We start from the raw sequence: 27117 nt of genomic DNA on the forward strand, positions 1-27117 counted from the left end.
TTACTGAGCGTCAGCTATGTACCAGGCACTGTACTAAGTAATCTATAGGCATTAACTTACTTCATTCCCATTATTGTATTTAAACCATGAGGTAAGTATCATTATCAACCCACTTTTTAGGTGCCATAACTGAGGATCTTAATAGGTCTCTCCACGAGACTGGGATGTTTTTCCCCCCAGTAGCCTGAATTCAGAGCCTGGGTTGTTAGCAATCTTTCTTAAATGATGAATTACTTTTATTATGTTACATTACATTCTATTAGAATTTGTATGTTCAACCTCTAATATATTTCTTGGTTATTTTCATTTTGTTCTTTAATAATAATAATGACAATAATAATAAGTGGTAACTTATTATAGATCCATTTTAACAAATGGCATGTTTCACAATTTCTGCATTTAATTTGTGCCATTTTAGAAATCTTGAATGGTTTTTCATTCTATAGTGGGTAAAGAAAAACTCTTTGGGGGAAACTGATTATTAAGTATCTGATTGAATTCCTGGTGACACTGAAAGTGGCAGATTGCCTCAAAAGTTTTCTCCATTTGTAAATTAGAAGAATTTTAAGACCCTTAATGACATGAAGAATTATTTTAATTTAATTGATGAAGAAAACATGAAGGTTAAGTAATCTTCTCAAGGCATTGGCTATCGACATAAATGAAACTAAGATCTCTTGATGGGTCTAGATTGAATCAGTATTATCTCCCTATAGCATTAACATCACACAGGGTATCTTTAGAATTACAGTATTTGATCAACACTAGAATTAGTCATTACCCTTAAGCCCTTTTCGATTTGTCCTGAGGAAGAGAAGGGTTAGATGAGGAAAATTGTGACAAGCTTCAAAAGAAAAATACTGTGATGGCCAATGAAAAATAGAACCAAAATAATGTGTAACTTTCAAAGCATTATTTTATATCTCACTTAGAATTCTGTCCCAGAGTTCTGTTCATTGAAACTGCAGATACCTACATAAAGTTTCCTGTGGGGAGAGTCTCAGAAAAATGCTTCTAAGACTCAGGGCCAGCTTAGCCCAGGAAAGTTTGGCCAGCCCTATTCTAAGAAATATGAAGTCCTCAGACAAGCGTCAGTTGGTCAGGCTTCACTTCCCACATAGAACATGCTATAGAGTAATCACTTGTTTTCATTTCATTTTTCTGGGACCCATTATTCTTCTGGGTTGCAACAAAGACTATAGTTTCCACAGTAGGTTTTCATCTCAGTGGATCCCTTTCCTTCTTGTTTATTTTAAGGATGTATGTTTCTGTTTCAAAGTATGAAGAGCCAGGTATCTTTGTCTTAAAAAATGGGGAAATAGGCTGTAGGAAGGAGAAAAGAGTCACAGGACTGAAACCCTATGAAGATTAAGCAACATTTTGTTGAAAGACAAAAGCAAAGTCTTTCCAAGAGGAACTGATCACTCGGAGAGGAAAATGTGAATGTTTCTAGTTAACTCAACTTTGCAGATCTTGGTTTGAGGCCACCTTTGATATCCTTGCCTAAAAGAAGGAAAGGGATCCACTGAGATGAAAACCTACTGTGGAAACTATGGTCTTTGTTGCAACCCAGAAGAATAATGGGCCCCAGAAAAATGAAATGAAAACAAGTGACTACTCTACAGCATGTTCTGCCTGTAGAAATAGTGCCGTTTCAACACGTAGACAAAAATAAACACCATAAGAGTTTCATTACAAGGGCTCAATATTCGCACGGTAATAACAGTTAAACATACAGGGAAAAGTAAACATTTTTAACTGGTATTAGAAACATATTCAACAAAATTTAGAGTGCAGGATATTTTATACTATTTTATTTATTTCTCAATTCTCTGCCATATTTTTGAACTCATCAGAAGAATTCTAAAGAACACATTCTATTTTGGATGCATGCCACTCTTTTATTTAAAAATTTTGTAATTTATATTGTAGTAATAATTTCAAATTCTTTGAGGCATTTATATTTAGGACCGTTTCTGTAGTTCATGGTTCTTACAGGTTTGAAAGCAGTAACTAGTAGCGGCACATGACAAGAATTCATCAAGTATTCATGAAATAAGTAATGCATAAGCATATAAAATTTATCTTCTGAATAACATAATTCATTTAAGCCCTTGTATTTAGTATTGAAACTATTTTGAATTGCATTAAATTCATGTATAAAATCACATAGTCCTTTGGTCAACTTTTACTGTCAGTACTTGCTACAGAATGAATGTTCTATATGGATTTAATCCCACTTTCTTTCCCCCATTCTCAGTTCCTTTCCTAGTGAATTATTAATAGAGCTAAGAAAAAGCACTTCATGAGACTACCATGGCTTGCAGGGAGAAAGGTATGCTGTTGTGAATTATCAGGGAACGTTTAATTAAACTCTACGTCACTTGAAATTACATGAACATTATTTTTGAGAATGTTTAGTCCTGAGTAAATTGGGAAATAAGAGAAGTTTGTTTTAAGGTCCTACTCTCTAGCTTTCCATGTTATATCCCAGCATCTGTTTCTCTCTTCCTTTGCCCGCTTGCACCTGCCCTGAGCCAGGCCCTTTAAGGTATCTGCCTTCCAGATGCAGCAGTACACGCAGTAGGTCTCCATCTGGGCCTACTGTGAGCTGCCCTGTGCTCGGAACCCGCCAGCTTTCCTGCCTTCCTCCCATCCATATCAAAACTTTGTCGTTCTGAGTTCCATCCTGTCAAGACCCCACTGTCTGCTTTTTAAGGAGATTGCTACCTAATCTGATAAATGCAACCTCAGTGATGTGATACACAAATTAACTTACATCTTCACCCTTTAAAAAATGATTTCATCGAGGAATTAACACATTCAGAAAATGTGCACTAGTCAGAAGTGTGCAACTCAATGGGAGTGAACACACATATGTAACCAGCACCCAGATCAAGAAACAGAGCGTTGCCAACAGCCCGAAAACCCTTTTCCAAGCTCTCCATCTCCAAGAGTCTGCATTATTCTAACTTCCAACAGCATAAATATTGTCTATTTTGTACATTACTTGAATTGAACCATACCATATGTAGTCTTTTGTGTCTAGCATCTTTTATTCAACATTATGCCTATAAACTTCCTCTATATGGTTGCATATGTTTGTGAGTTATTCTCATTGTATACATAGTATTCCATTGTATAAATAGTTCACAACTTTTTGTTGATTGGCATTTGGGTAGCTTCTAGTTTAGGGTATTATGAGTAGTGTTATGAATCTTCTTCACGTGATTTTTGTTTATTGATTTTGTTTTGTTTTTTGGTGACTATAACTTTGCATTTCTGGTGGATATGTACCTAAGAGTGGAATTGCTGGCTCCTAGGATGCATTTAGTAGAGACTCACAAGAAGTTTTCCAAAATTGTTAGCCAATATATATTCCCTGTAGCAGAGAGTAAGAGTTTGTTTTTTCCCAAATCCTCCCCTATACTTCCCTTTGCCTGTTTGTTTTAGTTACTTTGTGTGTGTATAATAATGTCTCCCCATAATTTAAATTTGCATTATGTTGATGACAGTGAAATTGAACATCTTTTCATGTGTTTATTAGTTTTCTATACACCTTCTTTGACGAATTACATATTAAAGACTTTAGGCTGGTTTTCTGTGTCTTTTTCTTGCCATGGGAGTGTGGCAGTAAGCAAGGTGTCAAACGCCTGGGGAAGATGTCTAGGTATATTATTGTTTTCATGTGTCTCAGCCCTCAACAGTACTTCTAGGTAACACAGGAACACAACTCCTCTCCTTAGCCACACAGATCATTTAAACCGATATCTTACCTTAGAAAATAGATGACATTTACTATTCAAGATACACATTTATGTTATTTTTTTATCTTAAGTTGGGCCGAGAGAAATCTGGTGCGAAGTCCAGATTCTGCTGAGTTGGCGTCAAATAGCAAAACCCCAATGGAAAAAATGCAGAGAACTAGAACACGTGAGGATGAAATGGAACAGACATCCCAGCCTTAGCTGGTGTGTCTCGGCCGTGGATGCCACTGTGGTAATGCTATCCTACACGTGTGGTCACAGTAACCAAAAGCACAGCCTCCCTGAAAGGCGCCCGGGATGAATTAGCCCACAATATTTGAAGGAGCCAGAGGAATTTTCCCATCGGTGCTCCTCCTAAAAGAATGCAAACAGAGATGCAGAGAACAACTACAATGCAGAATTGCTAATGCTGTCAGCTGTAATTTCCATTTTTTTCTGAAATTTCTTACTTAGTCACAAGCCTTCTATAAGTTCCTACATTTGGCAATGACCTCTTATGTCAATTTGTATATTGGTGAGCCCCCTTCATTCTACTTGCAAAGGTGCTGCAGGAATGCTGATTGGTGACAACTTCAGTTCAGCCTGATTCAGTTTAACCTCAGACTCCAAGTCTATAAACCTATGTATTTTTACATGATTCCGTAAGTGCCACAGCAAATAATTATCTTTTATTTTGGTTTTTGTTTGTTTGTTTTCCCTCAATGGTATGAGCCAACCAACACCCAGAAATCATACTGAGTCGTCTCCCAGGGTTGTTAACACTTTACTTCCAGGGCCTCAGGACCTGGATTTGAATCTCTGCTGTGTTTCCTACATAGCAGAGTGAGAGCTTGACTAAGTGACTTGGCATCTCTAAATCTTCCTTTCCTTATCTGTACAATGGGCTAAAAATAGTACCTACTTTTCAGAGTTGTCAGGATTAAAGGAGATTATCCATGTAATATTTTAGGTGAGCACACAATAAAGTTGACTAATATTACTACATACTTTATAAAGTTTACTATATAGATCTTCAACATATAGCATTTATCTATACTATTTTAAACTTTGCTAGTATTTTGATGATTCTTTTTTACCTACTTGCCCTTTAAACATTGAGCTTTCTAGAATCAGAAATTAGGAAAAGTGATGTTTTATTTCCACATTAGACTTAGAGAAATTAAGTTGTAAGTGAACAGAATTAATAAGAAAACTTTGCCTCGCCTAAATTCTCAAATTGTATAAATGTAAATAAAATGCTTTAAGTACTCAGATAAAAGAATCAGAAGCAAAATTTTATCAAAAAATACCCAAGATGTAAACATAAACCAGCAGCAGGTTCTAAGTAGAGCAGCAATTTGACTAAGTGTGTATTTTGTTAGTTTCCTGTCCACTGCTTAGTTCACTTTTTACTCCTGGAGTCTCAGGCTCCTCTCCTGAACCTTTCTGATTACCATTTATCTCCACTGTGACCTTTCTCCCGGACCTATGCTTCCTCATCTACTCAGATTCAGTATCTCCTTAGCCCATTTCAAAATATCTTTATTGCATGATATACATTTAAAGTGTGGCTCACTTTGCTATCACACTGAAAAGAGAAAAGTCCTACTGAGATAGCTTAAAAACATTATGGGACTACCTCTCCAAGGATATGTCCATGTGGGGTGGACCTAGAGGGTATTAGGCTAAATGAAATAAGTCAGACCGAGAAAGATAAATACCATATGATTTCACTTATATGTGAATCTAAAACAAAACAAAACAAACAAAATAAATGAACGGACAAATTAGAAACAAACTCACAGATACAGAGAACAAACTGATGGTTGCCAGATAGGAGGGGAGTTGGGAGGCTGGGTGAAAAAGTGAAGGGATTAAGAAGTACAAATTGGCAGTTAAAAAACAGTCATAGGGAATATAGTCAATAATATTGTATTAACTATGTATGGTGTCAGGAGGATACTAGACTTATAAGGGGGATTACTTCTATGTTATATAAATGTCTAACCACTAGGCTGTACATCTGAAACTAATGTAATATTGAAATTCAACTATAACTGAAAAATAGAAAAATGTTAAAAGAATGCATGCTTTGGGACAGCATGGATGGAACTGGAGAGTATTATACTAAGCGAAATAAGCCAGTCAGAGAAAGACAAGTACCACATGATCTCACTCATATGTGGAATATAATGAACAAAATAAACTGATGAACAAAATAGATCCAGAGACAAAGAAGCATAGAACAGACTGATGAATCTCAGAGGGAAGGTGGGGAGGGGGCAGTGGGTGGGCAGAGATTAATCAAAGAATTTATATGCACATATGCATAACCTATTGACACAGACACTGGTATGGGGAAGGCCTGGGGGTGGGTTGGATGCAGGGTGGAGGGGATCAAAGGGGGGGGGAAGGGGATATCTGTAATACTTTCAACAATAAAGATAATTAAATTAAAAAAGAATGCATGCGTAATACCTATTAACATACATATAGTTCAGAAAATAGGATCCAGGGTATTTTATAACCTGCTTTTGTTACAATACATGTTTCACATGGAAAAAATACACATCTGTTAAAAACAACAACAACAACAAAGATATGTCCACGTGAAATAGTGGATCTTGGTTTAACTAAAAGGAATCAATTCTTAATGGTGGAATGTTGGGAATCCTTTACCAAGCTGTGGGTGAAACATTTGGGGAGAAACACATTTTCTTAATTGATAAAATCAGTCAACCTATTAATGACTCCCTATAACCCTGTGGGCAATCTCAGTCCTGATTGAACACATCCACTGTGCATACATTTGTGTGGCTTTAACTGAACTTTCCCAATACTTTTTTTACTACGTGTAATTATGTCTACTCATATGGCTCACATCTTCTCCTCCTCCGTCACTTGAAAGTTGTTACAGGACACCATCTGAATAATGGCCATATTCGCACACCCACGGTAAACTGGGCCTGAAAAGTAATTATCCTGGATTAGCACAGGTCCTCTGATACTAAATTAGCAGCCAAACCCAAGCATACAGTTGCTACCTGACCCTCAGTTACTCTTCGCAGAAAACCTGAAGAAATCTGAGTAGAGCAGTCCTTATGCTATTGGTTTAATTTACTTACCATTTATAGACCTGGCCTCAGTTAGGAAAGAGATTTATTTAGCCGCTAAAGAAATTTATCCAACCTAGATACATATTAGGCAGCAATTAAATGCTTATTCACTGGCTGGCAAATAAGCACCTTAAAAGGGTGGGGACAGAACCAATGTTAATGTTGGTGCAGGCCTTAGAGATCATCACTGAGCAGGGGCCTCTTTTTCATGTTTCTGCAGATCAGGAAACTGAACACAGAGAGGCTAAATGACAAAAAATGGTGGCAGAAATGGGTCCGGTGTCCAGGTTTCGGATCCCTGAGGCAGTGCTTCTTCCACTATAATCTCTGCTCTTTGTATGAACGGGCAGAAACTAGGGGCAGAAAGGGGTATGGTGCTGACTCTGTGAAGTGTTATCACCCCTTGTTGGGAAGAGCTGCATGTTCCATGATAGCTACGCGCCTTAAAATACATTTCACTCTTCTAAGCCTGTGACTACGTAGTGATTATGACAGTGCCCACTCTGACAGAGCTTCCGTTTACCTCTAATTCTAAAAGGAAGTGCAGATTCATTTGTTTGCTGCTGGCTCAACAGTTGGGTGGTGAGATCACCCTAAAAGTCCCTGGTGGCAAATATTCCTGTAACAGAGTCATCCCCCCCAGCGCCGCTCGGCTCTTGGTGTCCACCCGTACAGTATCACCCATGAAGTGTGGGGAACAAAAGTTCCTGTAGTGATTCACGCAAGGAATAGAAGAAGCTCTCTAACGGGATTATAGGCAATGCCAAGAGTGGAAAATTGAGGGAATGAAGCGTAAAGTGATTAGTCTGCTGTTCACACCCCAGGTTATTCGTACTGAAGTTGGAGTCAAACAAGAGCTAGAAAACCTGAGAGCACGGTAGAGATAACTTTGGATAAAACACTGACATCAACTCATTTATATACTACATATCATTGCTTTTATTTTCTTTATTTTATTAAATAAAGTAGCAATTTATTGCCTAATGCAAGTACAAAGCACTTAGTTTAGCATTTGTGGACTTCTGACTGCTCACTAATCCGGAATGCAGACTTTAATGTTATGTTACTTTTCATTTTGATTCAAGGGTGCTAAAAATTCTGCCATAACTCATGAATCAGTTAAAAACTGATTAATGTAAACCTTCTAGTAGGAAACAGAACGGAAGCAATTCTAATCCTTAGAAGAAAATGCACTTGTTGTCCTCTTGCACCCTTAGAGAGTAAATAGTCATTCCTAAGGCCTTCTCTGTGTAAACGAAACAACTCCGAGGGCCAGGAGGCACTGGGCCTGCATCGTCTAGGGAGGCTCAGGCTTTCCAATGAGGATGAGGGCTCATTCTCAGCCAGGCACAGATGAAATTCCGACAGTGCTCCCCACTGTACCGAACCAGCATCCCTTGTCCCGTGTGTGCTACCATTTCTATGACTTTTTCAAACAACTATTTCAAAATAGAAGAGGCTCAGAAATGAAATGGAAAGAGTTAAAATGTCCTGCATGCAAATAAGAACAACCCAAAGCACGGAAATTATGGGTTTGGGAAAAATGTTTTCTTGGTTTATTTGATTAACACTTTGCCACTGAGGCGAATTTTCCTTTGAGGTTTCTTTTTCTGCATAGTTTTTAATGTAATTGGTTTAAGTGATACTTTACTTAAATATATCTTAAAAAGAAATCTGCCACTAACTATAAAATTTTCATGTTCAGTCCAATTGACTTCAAAGTAATCCAAAATGCTTTTTCCCAAGTGACACCTATCAGTCTCCAGCTGTGTTCCTGATGGAGACTGACATCTGAAACCAACAATTAAAGTTACCTAATGCCAGGACTCTTTAAAGACTGAAGGGCTTTACAGTACCCTATCAAAGCGGCTCATAACCAACTCATACTATTATTGTTTCTATAAGTGTGCTGGGAGGATTAATTTCTTGACACCCATTTAACATTACAGGACAAATAATTTTTAGAGCCAAAAGGTCATTCTCTGCCAAATCAGAACATTCAAAATAGTACGTTTCAATGAAAACCCCAAAATATCAGTAAGGCTTTGACTATTTTGTGTGTGTTCTATAATCATTCTGGCCTTCCTCTCATTATCTATGTGACGCCGAGTAAGGGAATTATTTAAATTTAAAACTTGCCTTCAAGTAAGAAAAGCAGAGAAGGGGGACTCCAGAATACATTATCATTCAGGCAGATAGAGCAAATTTCTTTCTTTTTTGATATTAAAAATGCATTTATTTTATTATTTCACAAACCTTTTCATTGACTTTCAGAGGGGTTATTCAAGCAAAGACTGAGCTGAACTTAAAGGGTGAAAAAACAGAACAATTTTTGTTCTGTGATATAAAAGTCCCAAAACTCACGTAGTCGTCATGGCTGCCCCAAATCTCAGGAAAGGTGGTTTTAAGGAAACATAGGGAAATATCATTAATATCAAGCTACTATGTGCCAGGTCCTGAGATGGTGCTAAAAGACCATGGGTAATGAATGATATCAAAGGAATTCTTGCTGAGAGTGGGAAGTGGATATCCTTAGCTATGACTCAACTAGGGTCAACATGTAACTACTTTATCTCACCCTACCTTCTTCCCCTTCTACTGCCTACCAGTTGGGCAGCCTCTTCTCAACTCCTCCTTCCCTTGATGTTCACCCATCAGCACAAATTACTAGGATCACATAGAACTGATTACAGATATTTAAAGGAACTTAATAATAAAATTGTTCAATTATTGAGCACAATGTATGATCTATCAACACAAACAAGGCACTGGATATCTCTGGTTGATTTTTAATAAGATACTCAATTTTTCAAGTTTCCAGTGGAGGCAGTCTAATCTGTAATAGACTAATAAATTTAAATTCATACTACATAAGTAAAATAAGATATTATTAACATACAAAAATACTGGTAAGATCAATAAATACTGAAATACAAACTATTTTTATTTGTTTTAGGAACTAAATTCTTTCTGATCAAAGATTATATTTTAAATGAAAGGTTTTGTTTTGGCATAAATAATAGCTGACTTTCAGCTGTAAAACAGAATAGGATAAATGGCACTTTTATGGTTTAGCATCAAACTGGGTACTAAATAGAGAATAGACATAATATTTATGAAGGTGATATAGAGGGAGAAATGTTCAGTTAAATATCTAACCTTTTTGTGATATTAAGCCATTCCAGTTTGTAAAATGTCAAGTAAACATTAGAAGAATGTTTTTAAGGTTCTGTGTATGAACAGCTTTCTGAAGGTGAATTTCAGGATATGGATTGCAAGGCAATGGACTTATTAAAAGCAGCATAAACAATAAATACTTTGGGATAATGACTTTTAAATTATAAATTATAATCCTGAAGAGATAATTGTTATAATTAGATTATTTTCTGAAGATATTAGCCCACATACTGGTGAGATTATCACAAAGTATTTTGTTTCATTCTTGATACTGTTTAGAAATATATTAGAAACATAAGAGAAATAATTGTTCTACCTTTGCCCAGAATTAAAGTTCATCTGCACCTGGAATGAGATTACAGTTTTGTTGACTGTATTCCATGAAAAATCCGATGGGATTTGGAAAAGTCCAAACAAAAGGCAATTGCGGTTGAGTTTTGCATATGCTCATTTCTTCATTTTCCTCACAAGAAAATTCTAGAAATCTTTTAATAGAAGTCCATCAAGTCATGGAGTGATGAAGAAGCACTTAAAAATATTAAAACAAGGGGCCCAGCCGTCGTGGCTCAGCGGTTGAGCATTAGCCTATGGTCCGGGAGATCGCAGTTCAGTTCCCAGTCAGGGCACATGCCCGGGTTGGGGGCTTGATCCCCAGTAGGGGGCCTGCAGGAGGCAGCCGATCAATGACTCTCTCATCATTGATGTTTCTGTCTCCCTCTCCCTTCCTCTCTGAAATCAATAAAGATATATTTCAAAAAAACCCATGGCTCCAAGGTACAATCTGTAGACTCCATAGCCAGCAGTAAAGGTAAACAGGAGTCAATACCGCTGGTTACTCTTGGTCAACAGAGCAGTGAGGCCCCTAAGAAGCTGTTTCATATAAGCACACACTTCAAAGTTACAATAAATTGAAAAGGAACTCACGCAAGTTTTTTGTTGTTGTTGTTTTGAAATACAACCCTCCGGGAGGCATTGTCTGCCCACTGAACTAAATGCATAAACAATGCCGTTGTGGGTTTAATCTGTGAAATGAGTATAAGCCTCGATGAGCTGTGATGTTCGCTATTTGGAAATAAAAAACTACTTTTAATTTTACATGTTCATCTGAGAATTGCCACAAACATAAAATATGTAGGCTCCCCAAATTAGCTTAAAGCTTGAAATTTTTCTCAGCAAGAATTTAAATGATAGCATGAAAGTAATTGGTTTAAAAGTTATGTCATAGGTTATGAAGTTTTATGACAAAATGCCCAATAAAAATATTTTTAAATGCTGTGACAGTACAAGTACAAATGAAATACGTTCAGTTGTTGGCAATGGGTACTTAAATCTAGGCACAATTGTGTCCTCAACTTATGTGGCCAGCCCTTGCGTGAGGCATGTGCATCACACTCTGTTTTCAGATAGTCTTTTTAAGTATTAGTGATGTGCTCAAAATGTATTAGCATTGTTCTGAGAAAAGTAATCTCATATTAATATTGATAAAACACCGTATCAAACACAAACACATTTAAATTATGTGTTGATACTAAAAATAAAACTGAATTCAACTAGACAAAAAATAGTTAATATAAATTATAAATTAAAAACAATGTATATACACACACACAATACTCCTGGTTTATTCTTATTTGTCAGTTATAACCTACCGCTGAATTGATATCCAACTTCTATGTGTAATTTTAGTAAAGGGGGTAAGTCACGTTCTCCTGATTCCTGAAATTTGATAACCATGGTAAATGGATTTAATTCATTCCATCTTTGTAATAATATTCTGAATTATAAACAACAGGAAACCTACACTAAAGAATTGTTTTATGGGTTTCCGATTTTAACCAGGAAATACAAGGTGCTACAAAGAATCAACCTGAAAAACAGAAAAAAAAGGAACTTAAAATAGGGGTGAGTTTTGCCAATTATTTTACTTCTCGATTAGTTGCATATTTTTGTAAAAATAATATTATATTTAAGAGAGTAACTGTTAAAAATTTGTCATGCACAGTAACAATAACACACATATGTTATGTGCTCAGTAACTTCAACCAGCATGGGGAGAGTTGAGAGACCTGTATTCTAATTCCATTTCCCCAACAACTAATAAGCAAATCACTCAACTAGAGTTTTGTAGCTAGAGAATGAGAATTTTGTGCCAAATTATAACCCAACCTATTTATAGATTTATAAAATCAGTCATCCTATGACAATTACTATCTTGTTGTTATTAAAAAGGGGGGAAAAAGAAATTATCTGAAAGTTTTTGGTGGATTGCTCACAAGGGTGGAATAAACAAGTTAGAGAAACAGTGGAAGGAATTACTTCATAAAAGCGAATGATATATTTTTAAAAATGCAAGATTCCTAAAATTCTAGCCCTTGATATACTTCAACGACCTTTACCCTATTTTTTGTTACATAATCATTCAAAATAGTGTGAACACTTTTAAAAGCTATTTATTTATAGGCAGCTTATATGGATAAAATGTGATTAGAAAACAAATTAAAAGCATATGAGAAAGAAGAAAGGTAGGATGGGATCTTAAATGGTGTATGGTCACGGCTAATGCAAGAAGACAAACCACAGCAGTCTTGCTGTGGATGAGTCCCAAATGTGGTCCTAAACTTTTGAGCAGTAAGTCCCAAAAAGAAACTTGATTAGTCATACAATTCTCAGTGCCATCGAGATACAAGCTACCTATTCTGATGATACTAAACTTCTTTGTCTTCACAAAAAAGAGAGTGTATAATACCATGAACTAATTCTCAACAACAGCTTATGAAGTAGATGCAATAACTCTTTCCACTGGCTTATTACCTCTGTTAGGATTTATTGTGTCTTTTTAAAAATTGTAGCTCTATCAATTAATGCAAAGGTGTACTTCAATGAGGCACAGGCAATACGAGGAGGCTCAGATAGTATGTATAGTTACTGGTTTATTCAACACGTTTATATGGAGAGCCTACTGTGTGCAAGATTCTGCATTAAGCACTCCAGGGGATGGGTAAAAAGTAGCACCCACAATGTGCTATCAGTAATCATCCTACTAAGTAGACTTTCATTCATACCTAAGACACATACAACTGTGGGAGACGTTCATAAGAAAACCCAAAGATCATTCGTGTCTAAGTGGCTGAGAGTGAAGGAGACAGTGTTGAGAAGAGAGGATCGGACCAGAGATTGGAGGTTCCCCCCAACAATAAAGAGGTGACATGAACAGAGCTGTGCTGTAAAATGAATAATCTAATGGAAGACGTGGGGAAAGGCATTAGAAATAGGAAAACCAATTATGCAGCCACTTACATGGTCCGTCTGAAAGTAAATGAGGCCCAGATTAATTTAGTGCTAAAAAAAATAATAATACAAAGGAGGGAGAAAGCCAAGCTTATAGCAGAGTGGGAACTATGGGACTCCACAACCGATTGGATGAGCAGGGCTGAGGAATGAACGGACTCGTTTCCACCTCCGTGTGGCTGGGAGGGCATTGGTGCCATCCGCAGGTAAGGGAACACAGGGACAGGAGTATCTTGTTTGGTGGAGGCTGAAAAGAAGAGACAAGGGCTCCTGCTTCTGTTGTGCTGGATTATACCTATTCCTGGGCATAAACACTCTTCCTGCTCTAAGGCCAGGTCCAAGTGCTACCTCCTTCATTCTCCTAGCTGGACGCAAACTCTCTGCTCTGAACTAAAATAGCCTGTTTGTCAATGTTTCTTTTAAGGAGCTTGACTTTCTCTCTCATGTAAGAACTATTTTTAAATGCCCTATTTTCTGCTCTAGACTGAAATTTTCTGGAGGAATGGACTGTGCCTGGTGCGTCTCTGCACCTCTTTTCACTGACTAAGCATGCTTGAATGCCAAGAGCACGGCTAAGGAGTAGCCACATGTCAGTGGCCAGAGAGGATTCAAGGAGAGGCTACTGGACGGGTGTTCAGAGAGGAGGAGCTGATGAAGTCCAGGGTAGACCCCAGGAGCCAAGAGAGAAGAAAGTTCGAGGAAGGAGTTTGCCAGTGGGTCTACCCTGGACTTCATCGCCTCCTCCTCTGTTCTGCAAATAGAAGGTCTAAGAAAGGATTTGACATCGAAAGAAGAGGGTTTCAGGAATCTGATATGGTGAAACCCAGGATGAAAACTAGGCAGTGCCACCAGGACCTTGAGTTCCTCTGGGTTGATGTCCTAGGTGGCTTCAGCCCTGGCAGTTAACCATTTTTTTTGGCAACAGGGCCAATTTGGAGGAAAATTAAGTGTTTATGGGTTTCTTTTTTTTTTCATTCAAAATTAAAATAGCGTCTTTATTGGCTCCCCTGAGGACAAAGGGTCATTTCTTACACCTGAGACTGCCTTTGATTTGAAGGGTAAAGAGTGTTACAGCGTTTCAACCACTCAAATATTCAAATGAGGCAGAATCGGGAGCAACAGCACACAGGTGTCTCACAGGGGCGCTGACTCATTTCATCTTGAAATAAAGGTGTGTGGGCTCATCCCTCTGCTTCAGGTGGGGTGTCTCTGGCTCACATTAAGTTAAAATTAAGTGAGCAGGGGAACTACAGCCGGATCGGTTCATTTCGTTCAGTGCAATAATAGCACTTATTATATCCCCAGCACTACGCGAGGCGCTGCCAGCAGAGAGAGGAACAAGGGGCAGTCGGTCGTCCCGAATCCCTCCCCTTCTGCCCTTTTCTAACCCAGCCCTCCCTGGGTTTCTCCCGTGGATGTTGTTTCCTCTCAATGGGTTGCCCTCAGCCTCCCCTCCTGAGCCACATGCCCCAATCTGTTTTTGTTCGTTTGTTTGTTTGTGTTTTTAACTCATAGACTGTTCTGAAAATGGTCACGAAGCTAAGATGGCTCAGCACAGATCCCAGTCTATAGGGCACGTGCAGAACACTTTATCTTTGCTAATGTGCAATAGTAAAAAGTAGAATTCAAAAGAGGGAAGCTGTTTGGCACGTAAAGGGTAAATCAAATCGCCCAAACATGATCCTCTGTGAGTTGGCATCCCCAACTTTAAGCAAATTATTCACACAGGAGGAGGGTCCCCATCAGACTATCATAGTCAGGTTATCAAATGGATGATTTGCTAATCCCTCACTTAAGCCTTTCTTCTCTCTCCTCTCTCTCTCTTTTTTTTTTTTTAGTAATTATTTATCAAGTGTTGGATCCAAAGTACTGTGCATGGGAGGGAAAGGAAGATGCAAGGTTCTGGATTGCCACATCTGCTCTGGGCAGTTATCACTGCTGGGAAAAGGAATTCACACTTTATTAAATAGACATTTGGAACCTACTGGAGATTTTTAACTGAGAGAAGAGCTGTACATTAGAGGGGAGGGAAGACCTCATATCTCTGTCTAATGGACTGGCAGAAAAGAGCCTAGAGGAGGGGGATGCCAGTCAAGATGTGGAACTGGGTCTGGGGAGGCAGCAATGTGGGGGGGAACGATACTGCCGATACAAGACAGACTTGTCCTGTTGATTTATTGTCGTCAGGAGGCGAAGCTGGTGGAAGGGCGAGAGGACGGGATGATGCATTCGGCTTTGAGTATGTTGAGATGCCAATAGGACCTGCGGTTGAGGATTCCCAGCCCTCTGGGCAGGAGATTTGTGTCCTTAAATCATCGGTTTAGAGGTAACAGAAGAGATTACAGAAGTGAATAAAATCGTAAAAGGAGAGCATACAGTGAAGAGAAGAGAACCTATGTCTCATTCTATTTTTCACTGTAATTAAGAGAAAAAAGGAGCTCTGTAGGAGCTAGAGAGGCGGCAACCAGCAGATAAAGAGGGAATCACGGGAGCTGAAAGTGGGGTTAGCAGAAGGCTGCTTTTGGTACCACCAAATGCTTCCTGGAAGTCAAGGCTGAGGAAGACTAAGAAGTGATCATTTGGAAATCACTGATGATCTTAAGGAGAGTAGTCTCAGCAGGGGGATGAGAGCAGAGGTCAGATTTCTAGGATTTAGTGGAGCCTAGAAGTAGATGCACCGAGCACTGACCACTATTTGAGAGGGTTGGTAGCAGAATAAATAAATCAGGTGAACAGGAAAGGCATTGTAATGCATGTTGAAGAGGTGCTGAGGACACATACTTACAATCGAAAAACATTGTATAAAGAAATTCCTTCTAAATGTGCTCTAAAATGCAAAGGAAGAAATGGGCAAAACAAAGCTTTCATTCCAGTTTTCCATATTATAAAGTTTTCTTTCAAAAATATTCAATCTAAATGGATTGTGGCAATTTAGCAATCTTCATAACTTTGCAGTTTTATAAAACAAATGGATGCTGGAGTAAATCATGTCAAATGCACTGCTTTAAAGTTGTCAAATCAATTTACTTGCTACCCATAAAGTAAGATTCCTCCTTCTACCAATCATGGAATTGTGTATTTGGGGACTTTTGAATTATAATCAGCGGACATTTTTCATAAGCAGATAAACATCACAAGGATAAACGATAAAGGTTTGTATAAAAAAGAGATTAATTGGATCTTTCCTACGTTGAAATGATTTCTTTGATAAGCCAAAGAAATCAGAAGAACAACACAGTGACATTGTTCATATTTTGACTACAATTATCATTTAAACCTGCATTTGAAGTACTCGAGAAATCAGGGCTGTTATAGCACGCCAAAGAAACACTGTGTGAACTGAAAATAGAGGGGAAAAAATTACATGTCTGTGTTAGAATATGAAAGTAACGTGAGTTAGTGGGAATTTGCAGGGAAGCCCAAACCTATGCCACGGAAGGGAAAAAGGGACTCATTCTAGGATGCTAACGAGACCATGCCTGGAGCAATGTATTCAGTGCGGGACACCTCTCAACAAAAATGAACACCAAGGAAATTGGAAATAGTTCAGAGACGAGCAGTGAGAACGATTCAGGGCTGGGAGAGACCGATCTTCTGAACCAAGATTAAAAGGCCTTTCCTTTGTTTACGGTGGCTACAGACGACCAAACGTGGGCATGATATTGGCTTATAGGCATCTGGATATTGGGTGTAAACATGAAAGCTAGAGTAGAATTGCATAATATGGTAGGGAAAGAATTTAACTTGGGGGGGGGAATTGAAGAGGGAGTGTGAAAGTAAATACAATGAGCTCGTCTCCCAGAGAGTGTGCATTTCCTTTCCTTTAGAGGCTCCGCCTAGGGTGAGCGAGTGGGGCCGAGAGCCCAGCACAGGGGAGCCACCCAACAGGCCCCCGGCAGGTCTGATTTCTTCACTTACACAGACCAGCGGAGACCTTTTTAAGCTTGATCTGTGTGTTCAGAATTGCTCAGAAAGCGTGTTTATTTATAGATTTTAGAAAACCAGCAGCACAGCATTTTAGATTCCTGGGCAATCATGTATCCTCATTTGTCCCGTCATTGGTGGAGTAGGTCAGTAAAACAGTCTTCAATCCAGTTCATATTGATGCTGGCCTCCAAACGCCCATTCTCCCAAAGCCAAAGGGTTTGGCTTAGAATTTACTAAGAAATGGTTGAATGATTTTATTTTTTTAAGAATTGTGTACACTTCCAGCTGGAGTTCAAAGGTACACCGACGGAAAGTAACTCAAGAGGTCTATTTTGGGATTAGTTTTACAAGCATTCAGTCCTCTGTTTTCTTTTTTGGGTGAATGTAGTGTCTCATTCCTTTTTTGTTTTTTAGCCTAAAGTTTGTTCTTATTAAAGTGATATAATTGTTTTCCATTAAGGTTACCTTAAAATGAAATTAATATAAAAATTATATTTGGCTTATGAGCTCCTAGAGGGCTTTGTTTGTTTAATTTGTCTTATATAAAACCCAGTGACAAAACAGTGCCATGCACACTTTGGAGAAAAAAAAAAAGTAGGTGATAACTGCAGAAGCATCCACACCGGGGGGGGGGGGGGGGGGTAAGGGAATTACTGATAAGTGATTTTTATATATTTCCACTGATTTTCACTGTAAAGTTATATTTTCTCTCTTCCCAGAATAAATGTCTTTTCTCAGATGAAGTTGAACATTTATAGGTATTCTGATGGCCTGATTCATGTCACGTAGGACCTGTTAATGTTTCTAAATCACTTCCAGAATTTTCGAGCAGATTTCAGACTTCGGAATTCCCTACATGTCCTTCCGGGCTCTTCGAGCTTCTGTTGATCTGCTTTGGCCTCTCTTCATTGCCTTGTAGAACTTTGTTGCAGTACCAGACTGGGCCAATAGATGCTGCCACTTCATGATGTTAACAGTGGAGAGTTTCTTTTTCAGTGGTTAAGGCCTAGGATAAAGTGCGTGTTGAGGGGAAAGCGGAGATAGAGGGAGGGTAATAGGTAACTGGTACAGTCTCTCAGGAGAGTAATTTGGTTTTAAATTATGTGCTTATGAATTATTTGAATTTTACCACAAGTAAGATAGTAAGCAAAACAATAAAATATAATTTTAAAAAGCACATCATCAATGTCAGGTGCTTCAAGTGTATTTTAGGCAAGAAAATCAATAATTGAATAACATGATTTAAAATGTAATGCTTAAAAGTGTGTTGGACTCAACATTTCTCTACGGTAATGGAAAGGAAGGCTTGAAAATATGTTTGGAGAGCCTGAGGGACATAAGAAATGTAATTTTTTAAAGTAGTTTTTCTCAAACTGGTGTGTGAGATAATTTTAGGTGGTACAGGATAAATGATTTTTATTTCCATAATACAGATTCATTTGCAAAGTTACCTTCCATTCATGGCTAATTATATTGGTTTTCCATTTTATGGTGACTATAAAATGTTTCCTTTATCAGATAAATGTCTTTAATAGCTTATTTAAAGAAAAATGTTAAGTAAATAATATTACAGGTGATACGGCGATAAATATAAAAGTGGTATTCAATACAAATACTGGAAATAATGCATTGTTTAAACAAGCAATACTTTCGCCTATATAACCTTATAATTGTTTATTATACTCACTTATTTCAATATGGACTGAAAATGTGACATTTTATATCAGTCCAAGTGGTATCCGTGTAATATATGTATAAGACTAGATGGATTAGGAAGTAGTAATAAGAAGTTGAATAACTAATATTGTGCTATAATTCTGGGTTTTTTTTTATAACTTTTTTAAACGTATTCTCATGTAGATGTAGAAAAAATATGTGGGAGCAAAGTAACTTGAAAGCAAGGTCAATATTGCTGAAAATCTGATTATAGAAGGGAGTAAACAAACATGCTAAAAACTATATTTGTGTACCAAAGTATGGATTTTTATTTTATTCAAATTATGCATCTTCCCACCTTTATTTAGAGGTCAAATTGACACTTAACATTCTATTCCAAAATGAAATTCAAAATTTTGTGGCCTTATGAGAATATTAACATCAGCATTGTACTTAATTTTTACATATTTGCTATAGCCACTGAGAATTTCTAGACACTGAATGAGCCACAAAACATTTAAATTGAAAATTTTACCTGTAACATATACACTGTACTGAAAATATTACTAGTTTTCTGGCTACTGTTACATCGCAGTGTCTAAGGGTGGTCTTTGGAGTTACACACAGGTTGGTTTGGATCTTAGGTCTGCCATTTATTAGGAAGTAACTAAAAATTATGAGCTCTTAGTTTTCTCACCTGTAAAATAGGGGAAAATAAATTGCAAAGTTACTTAAATTTGCCCATTGATATTTCTGTGTTAAGTGGATACTAACTGGCATCCTCTTCAGGCCGGGATGTTCTCTAGACCATACTCCAAATCCTCTTTACACCAAGCCCACCACCAGAACCCTTTCTTTCTTGAGAACCAGGAAAGGGAACATTATAACTGGTCAGTGCCTAACTCCCTCACCCCCCAATTAATCCTCAGGGAAGGACACCCAGTGAGTGGTGAGAGCAGCAATAAGTGCCTTTATCAGTTTAAATTTACAACCTTACCTTTCACATTGTCTGTTAATAATTGTAGATAATGCCCCACTAATTAAAAACTAAATTGTAACTACAAGTATTCAATACTATTTCTGCTTTTGAACTTGACAGTATTCATCTCAGTTGCATAAAACCAAGCTGAAGGAGAGGGGGAAATCTTTTCCTGAACTTTTTACAGAATATAACTTAGTTGACAATGTATTACAACTAAATATTCTTTGAATGGGAGTAATTTATACCAGCTAACTTGGAATCTCTCAGGCCACATCTAAGGCAATGTATGTGGGGGCGGTGGGGGGGAGGGGGAGGGGGCTGTGTGTGGAATCAGAGGCTTTGTGGCTAGAGACTACTGGGTTTGTCCTTGAGAAAGTCACCTAGGTTTCTTTGGGCCTCAGTTTACTTAGCTCTTATGCTGGCTTAAATAACCATCGCCGGGTTGTGAAAGTAGATGAGCTCACACGTACCATAAGCGGCCAGTATAAAGGCTGACGCTCAGTCAATTCTCAATACACTAGAAACACTTATAATTGATGTGACAAAGAAGATGCTCCTGAAATAGACAATAGCTTTTAGGAAGAGGTGACTAAATGGCTGCAAAATGTATGCGCTGTTTGCCGTCCACTCCGCTTCAGCCCCTGGCTGCGATATACACGTGCGTGCAACCCCGTGCGGGTGCATAATGCATGCTCGGGAGGCTGAGGCATGAAATGTCGCTTCAGCAATGTGCCTGGGGAAGCTCTGACGCTGCCTTGGAAGTCAGTCCTCGCCGCCTGACCTTTGGGCGTCTGGGAGGGATGCCTATACCTGCGCCCGGCCTGGAAGGGGCCCAGGCCCTCCCCGCCAGCCGGCCCGCAGGCTGCTCATTCGCTCCTCGCACACATCTCCACGCAAAAGGGTATTTCCTCCCGTCCCCGAGAGCTCCCCGGGCTGGCGTGGGTTGGTTTTTATTTTACGTTGTTGCAAGGAGGCGAAGTCCCGTCTGTCTCCTCCCTTGGGGTAAGTGGAAAGGAGTCCGTCAGGGCGTCCGCAGTGGCCTACCCCAGGGGACAGGCGGCCGGCAGGACTGAGGCACCTCGGCGACCGCCCCGCAGCAGCAGGTGGGAGCAGACGGCGGGCCCTCCTCCGGGCCGGGGCGCGCGGCCGGGGGCCCTCCCCTCCGCCCGGAGGTCGCGGCGGCCGGCGCCCGGACGGTTGGGGGCGGGGTGGGGACGCCGCTGAGCGCGCGGAGATCACCACGGCGCCGCCGGGGACGCCCAGGGTCCCGAGCGCTGCCCCACGCAGGACCGCAAACGATGACAGCAGGCGGCCGTCCCCCGAGGTCGAATAAAAAAGAGGCCGCCCCCGCGCGCCGCCGCCCCGCGCCGCCGCCCGCAGGCCCCGCGCCGCCGCCCGCGGGCGCCCGCGGCGCAGTCCCCCGCCCCCAGCCCCGCGCGCAAGTGCGAGGCCGCCCGCGGCGCGGCGCACGCCCCGCGGCTCCGGGCTTCCGCGCAAAACTTCGAGCCTGTCCGCCTGAAGTTGTCGCTCGGCTCTCGGCGGGGGACGCAGCCCTGGGGAGCGCCCGGGCGTGAGCGCGGCGGCGGCGGGGCGCGCGCGGGCTGCTTTTCTTCCACCCTTTCCCCCGCGGCGTCAGTCCGGAGTTTTGGCTCCGCTCCCTTCCTCCTCCCCCTCGGAGCCGACTTGTCCCCCCGCCCCGTTTCTCCCCCACTTGTGTACGCTATTTGTTGGGGGGTGACCGAAGGGGATGTCCTGTTTTCACCAGAGGCACAGCGCGAAGGGGAAACTTCGACACTGGAAAGAACGACAGTAAATAACCTCAATACGGACCCACGGAGCCGCTGCCGGGACAGGCGCTTGAACTTCAGGATCCGGAGGCGACCCAGGCGGCAGGAGGTGAGCGCCCCTTCCTCCGGCCCCCATCCTGGGGTTGGCCCGCGGGGGCTCAGCGTTAAGGGGCCCGTAACCTCTATCCGGGAAAGCGCGGGGGGCGCGGGGGGCCAGTGCGGGCGCCAGGGTCCCCGCGGGCGCTCGCGGGCGGAGGGCCGCGCGGACTCCAGCGTCGCGCTGGGGCTGGAGTTAGCCCCCCGCGCCCCGGGTCCCGGCGCCGCCTCCCAGCCGCTGGCGGGGCCGCCTTGGAGCCGGCGCCGAACGGGGTGCGCCGCTCCCTACCTGCACCCCGCCCCTGCCTCGCAGAGGCGCGGGCCCCGGGGTCCCCCCTCCGTCCTTTCCGTGACGTTTGTGGCTTCGTGAGGACCCCCTAGATATGGCGCGAGGATGCCGACCCGGGCCCCGGGGAAGGGCCCAGGCGCCCGGGGCTTTGGCGACGCCGGGCGCGCGTGTACAGTGAGCGCTGCGCCCCGAGGCCCGGGCGCGGGCCGGGCTCTCACCCTGCGGCCACCCCGCTTTCCTAGTTTTTATGTGGCGTGGTCCGAACGTCTCCTGCAGTTTGCCAGGGTCCGTGAAATTAGAGGCGCCTTGTCAGAGGAGTCGCGTTCATTGGCTCGGGACGCAGATGCCACGGAGGGATTATAACTTCTCCCGACGAAGGGACCTGGCTGGGGGAGCGGGTTTTCTCTCGTTTCCAAGCCTTGTGGTTCGGGGTGGTTGTGGGGCCGGACCCCGCTCCCCGTTTCAGCATCGTTCAGCGGGATTTGGAAGGAGATGGTGTGCGTGCTTGTTTTAATTTTGCGCCGCACGGCAGCCAGAACTTTCTTTTAGGAGCGCTTAAAAGATGTTTCTTTCTTTGTAGACGTTATTCGGAACAGCTTGGAGCTATTAGGGAATTTTCCGACCGAGTCCCTTGGCAGAGTGGTGGCGAAACTGGAGAGCGAGTGGAGTTGTCATCTCTCCCCTAGGTGGGGTGGCGGCGTCTCCCCTCCCCGCCGCCTCTCGGCGCCCCTGCCTTGGCGGCGAGGGGTTTGCGCTTTGGGTGAGTGTGCGTGTGTGTGCGTGTGTGGGGGGGTGTTGTTCGGAGACGGTGTCTCCCCCTCGCCCCCGCACTCCCGAGCGGTGGGTCGCTCCTGAATCCTACCGGGGGCGCTGGGGGAAGGTGCGGGTCCCCGGCCCTTCGCGCCCGGGCGCAGGGACCCGCGTGTGTTTTGGTTTCGCAGCGGTTCCACGTGGAGCACCGCCGTGTGCGTGTGTGTTGTGTACTTGATCTGTGAGGAGGTAACAGGAGTCTCGTGTTCAAACCCAGTGGGCTGTTGGCCATTAATTTGCTTTCCTGGCTGTCATTACAGACACTTCCAAAATCTGATACCTAAGAGAACCAGCAGGTTGGGTTTCACATTAAGAGCTCATACTTAACAGTTTTCTTTCTCCCTTACCCCTTTTGGCTGGGCACCCTGGCACCCACGTAACTGATGGAGCGAAACGTACCTTCTCGAATATGGCATTTTGTTGTCGCAGCCGCTTTTTGCACCCTCGGGGCGCTCGTCCGTTTCGGCGCGGGGCTCCTGCGGGATTTAGGTGGGGAGCCCCAGGGGCGGTTTAACCGCCGCGGGCTCCGCTCAGCAGCTTCTGAAGTTTCCTTTCCGCGTAGGTGACTGACAGTGTTGCAGGTTGACCGTGTTTTTTTTCTTTGTTGCGTTGTCTTTGTTATTTTTTAAAAGCTGTTCAGGACAAGGATAGGTACCCTTTTCCTTCCGGGCGGAACTTCCTAAGCAGAAACATTGTTTTGGTGGGGTGTTTTTTTTTTTTCCTTTTAAAATGTTTCTGGCCAGCTTGTAGTCCAACCACCAAAAACTAGGAAGGGGGTCTGGGGGAGAGCCCTAAAACAGAATACTTGGGACGTGGTATATGGTGCTCTTAGGAGACTGCATTCAAAGGCATTTGTGTATTTTTAAGGATAACAGTATCTCAAGAAATAAGCAGCGGTAGTAACAGGAGACAAAGTGTTTTGTGTGGGGCCAGACTGGCAGAGTCTATAATTTTTATCGCAACAATACCAAACGCAGATATAACTACATCCAATTTTATTGTTACTATAAACCATAAAAATAGTTTGTTCCACCTGATTAAAAGTTGTAAGTCATTCAGAGTTAAACCAATTTTTAGAAATGACTGTGCAAGATAGTAAAAACCTTTGACAGTTACAGCTTTAAAAGTAACATAATTAGATTATCCAGAAACTGTTCCTTTTTTTCTGATTGTTAAGGGCTGTAGCCTTGTCTTTCATAACAAGTGAAGGTTTAAAATCAATGTGGTTTTTAAATGCCTGTTTTCCTTTGTCAATTTCCTGTAAATAGTATGCTTTAACATTTAAGGCCATCATAATTAGAGGTGGTTTCACAAACAACTGAAATTAAAATTGATTATTTTTGTTAGTATTTATTTTATTGGATATTAAAAACTTAATTTCTCCTTTACAAAATGAAAAGTTTATATTTATTAAATAAAATGTTCCATTTAAAAAAATTTAAAAAACCCCAAGGTTTTTATAAAAAAGTGGCTCAAGAACAATATTATTCTTATTAAAAAGCACTGACAGTGAATTCTAGAGTATTTGTAGAAGCTAGTTGAAAAAAATTGTCTGCATAAAAGTTTCTTTTTTGAGGGAAGAGACTGGCAAATGAGTAGTTTGTCATTTTGCTAAAATTTTTTTCTTTTAAAAAAACCTCTTTGAGTTAAAAGAAAAAGAAAAACAAGTTCTCCATTTCTAAGTGTTTCCTTTTTATTTATATTGTGATTTGGGGTGTAAATAAATTTTACATAGCCACGGGAAATAGAGTGTCCAGTTTCATGTTTTCAACCTCTGTTGCAAGCTCTAAATGACTGATGCCATATCTAAAAATATATTTGTGTGGCTTGGTATTTCATTTTTAAAAATTTTATGCACTGAATTGAATTATCTAGAATTTTTAGAAAGGTAGAATGGTAGAAAAAACATAACCATTGTTATGAAAAGTTAGGGGGTTGGAAAGTTCACATTCTAACTCTCAAATAATAAAATTAAACTTATTTCACCCAATGGAACTTCTTATGCAGAGTTTAAGAAGAGGGGAGATAATCCTTTTCAAGACTTAGTGAAGTGTTAAGTAATTCAAGAGTGCAGGTATTTATGTTTTTTCATTATCTTTTTTCCCCTTCTGTTAGGTAAATGCAGGAGCACTGAACATTCAGTAAAAACAGGCCCCCCTTTATAAGGAGTTTATTCACCATAGTTCTGTATTGCAGCTGCTGATCATATTTCATGGAGCTGTTAAAGCACTTAAAACCTAAAATTAGGTACTGTCTGGTTGTAAATATTTCAGATCACTCATTTAAGAAACAAACAGAAAAGCGTGCTATCAAAGGTGGAAGACGGTTGGAATCCTCTCATTGCAGAGCTAAACAAACCTTTATCAAACGCCTCGTTATTTTCTCACTAAGAATACAATCGTGACAGTTTCTTTAACCAATGGATATTATTCTTACGTATTCTAAACTCTTATAATGTGTCTCCCTGTAGAGTATCTTAAACTAACTGTATTCAGAAATACAGTTGGGGGATTTTATTACAGCGGTTACTAGGTGAATGAAATCAACACCAGGGAGGAATGGCACGAGGCTGCATGCAGTGTACCTGCTGCTCTCATGGATTTCTCCGGGTGAACTAAGAAATAACACGCTCCTTTAGGCATTTGTTCTAGAAATGGGTGAGATGCAACGTGTATTTGATTGCAGCGCGTGTAATACTGCATCTTGCAGTTAGGTGTGTTTTAATGTGGGGAGCACTGAATATTCATTAAATTGTACGCGGAGCCAAACCTGGTGTCATGTAGCTTGAACTCCAGTTCAAGAAGGAGATAAACAAGAACCACATATTCAGAAGCAGACCAAGCAGCTTGGGTTGCTTTTGAGTTTGAAGGCTTTGGAAATGTTACTGTCACCTGACAGTGCTTGTGGCACCGCACATTACTGTAAGGCTCCGTGACATACCATTTTACTCTTGAAAGCCCGTGGTTCTTACCATGCCCCCATCCATGTTTTTACTAGTACAGAGGTACCGAAAATGAATACCACTAGTCTTACTTCCCTACCTCCTTTCCCTCTTTCAGAAAAAGAGATGAAACAGATTAATTTAAAAATAGAAACCATTTTAAGTTATCAAAACCACATTTATAGGGTGGTTTAAAACAGTTTCAGAGAGCCTACCTCTGAGTCTCACCATAACCTTTTCTGTCATTGAAAGGTGCTAATTGATCTTAGGGCACTGACATAATAGTACAGTTTGATATTTGAAACCTTTCAGCATTGCTCTGGCCCTCTCCTCACCCTGAGATTGCAGTGCATGGCTGATGAAGAATAGCACCATATTAAAATGCTAGGAATTCTAAATTTGTCCCCATACGAAGCATTTTAATACAACATAGTCACATTTTAAAGCTTTTATTTATGTACAGTGGTAGATACATTTTAATGTATTTCTGGGCCATGAGAAAAATACCTGTTTTCATGTTAGGATTTTTTTAATATTACTTTTTCATAGGTACATTTAAAAAATTTTTTTTTCAGATTGAAATTTTTAGGTAAACTCTAAATTGCTATGATCACGGAATACTTTCAAAGTGAAGTTTTATTAAACCAATATAGAATAGCCATCTTGAAATTTCATATCTGAAGTATATTTTCTTACATATATTTATATCTTAAAGCATATTTTAAAATAAAAACTGCCAGTTTGGTTTTTGTATAATTGTAATTTTTCTGTCTGTTTAATCATCATTGTCATCATCAATCACTAGCATCATCATAACATCATAGCATCCTAACATCATATACTTAGGATTTACTTTATGCAAAACACTTTAAAGTATTTATGTGGATTAGCTAACTTTAATCTTCTCAACTATGCCGAAAATTAGGTAGTTTAATTATTCCCATTTTACAGATGAGGAAACTGAGACCCAGGCATGCAGTGAAGTGCAGCCAGGATCACAACTCTGCAGTCTGACCCCAGATCCCTTATCCTTAAGCAGTGTGCTGGGCAGTTGCTCCCACCAGTCAGAATGAGTTCATTTTAGGTGGCATTCAAACAAACATTTTACTTATTAGTTATGTATTTATTTCTAAGGACATTAGAAAAATGTGTTAAATTTAATTTTAAGCCTATACTTTCCTGTATAATATTGTTTAAGACAAGGCCAAAAAAAGTATTAAAGTAAAAATAATTTTTAAAAAGCACCTATTTAAAGAAACATATTAAATAACAGTGAACAAGTGCTTGGCTGAAATAGCCAAA

General features: G+C 40.5%; 1 protein-coding gene across 2 annotated transcripts in view; it reads left to right on the forward strand.

Moving 5' to 3' along the window:
- Positions 1-21482: 21482 nt before the first annotated feature.
- Positions 21483-27117, forward strand: part of EYA4 (EYA transcriptional coactivator and phosphatase 4) — a 207119-nt gene continuing 201484 nt past the window's right edge. Inside the window, exon 1 of one of the 2 annotated variants that reach the window (XM_016204953.2) lies at positions 21483-21788. The gene's annotated coding sequence lies outside the window, so the exon portion shown is untranslated. Of the gene's footprint in view, positions 21789-22484; positions 22825-27117 lie in introns of those variants that run through there. The other variant, XM_016204951.2, reaches the window with a different exon arrangement.

The sequence above is a fragment of the Miniopterus natalensis genome, chromosome 5 (genome assembly GCF_054644295.1).
Source record: "Miniopterus natalensis isolate mMinNat1 chromosome 5, mMinNat1.hap1, whole genome shotgun sequence".
Lineage (NCBI taxonomy): Eukaryota > Metazoa > Chordata > Mammalia > Chiroptera > Miniopteridae > Miniopterus > Miniopterus natalensis.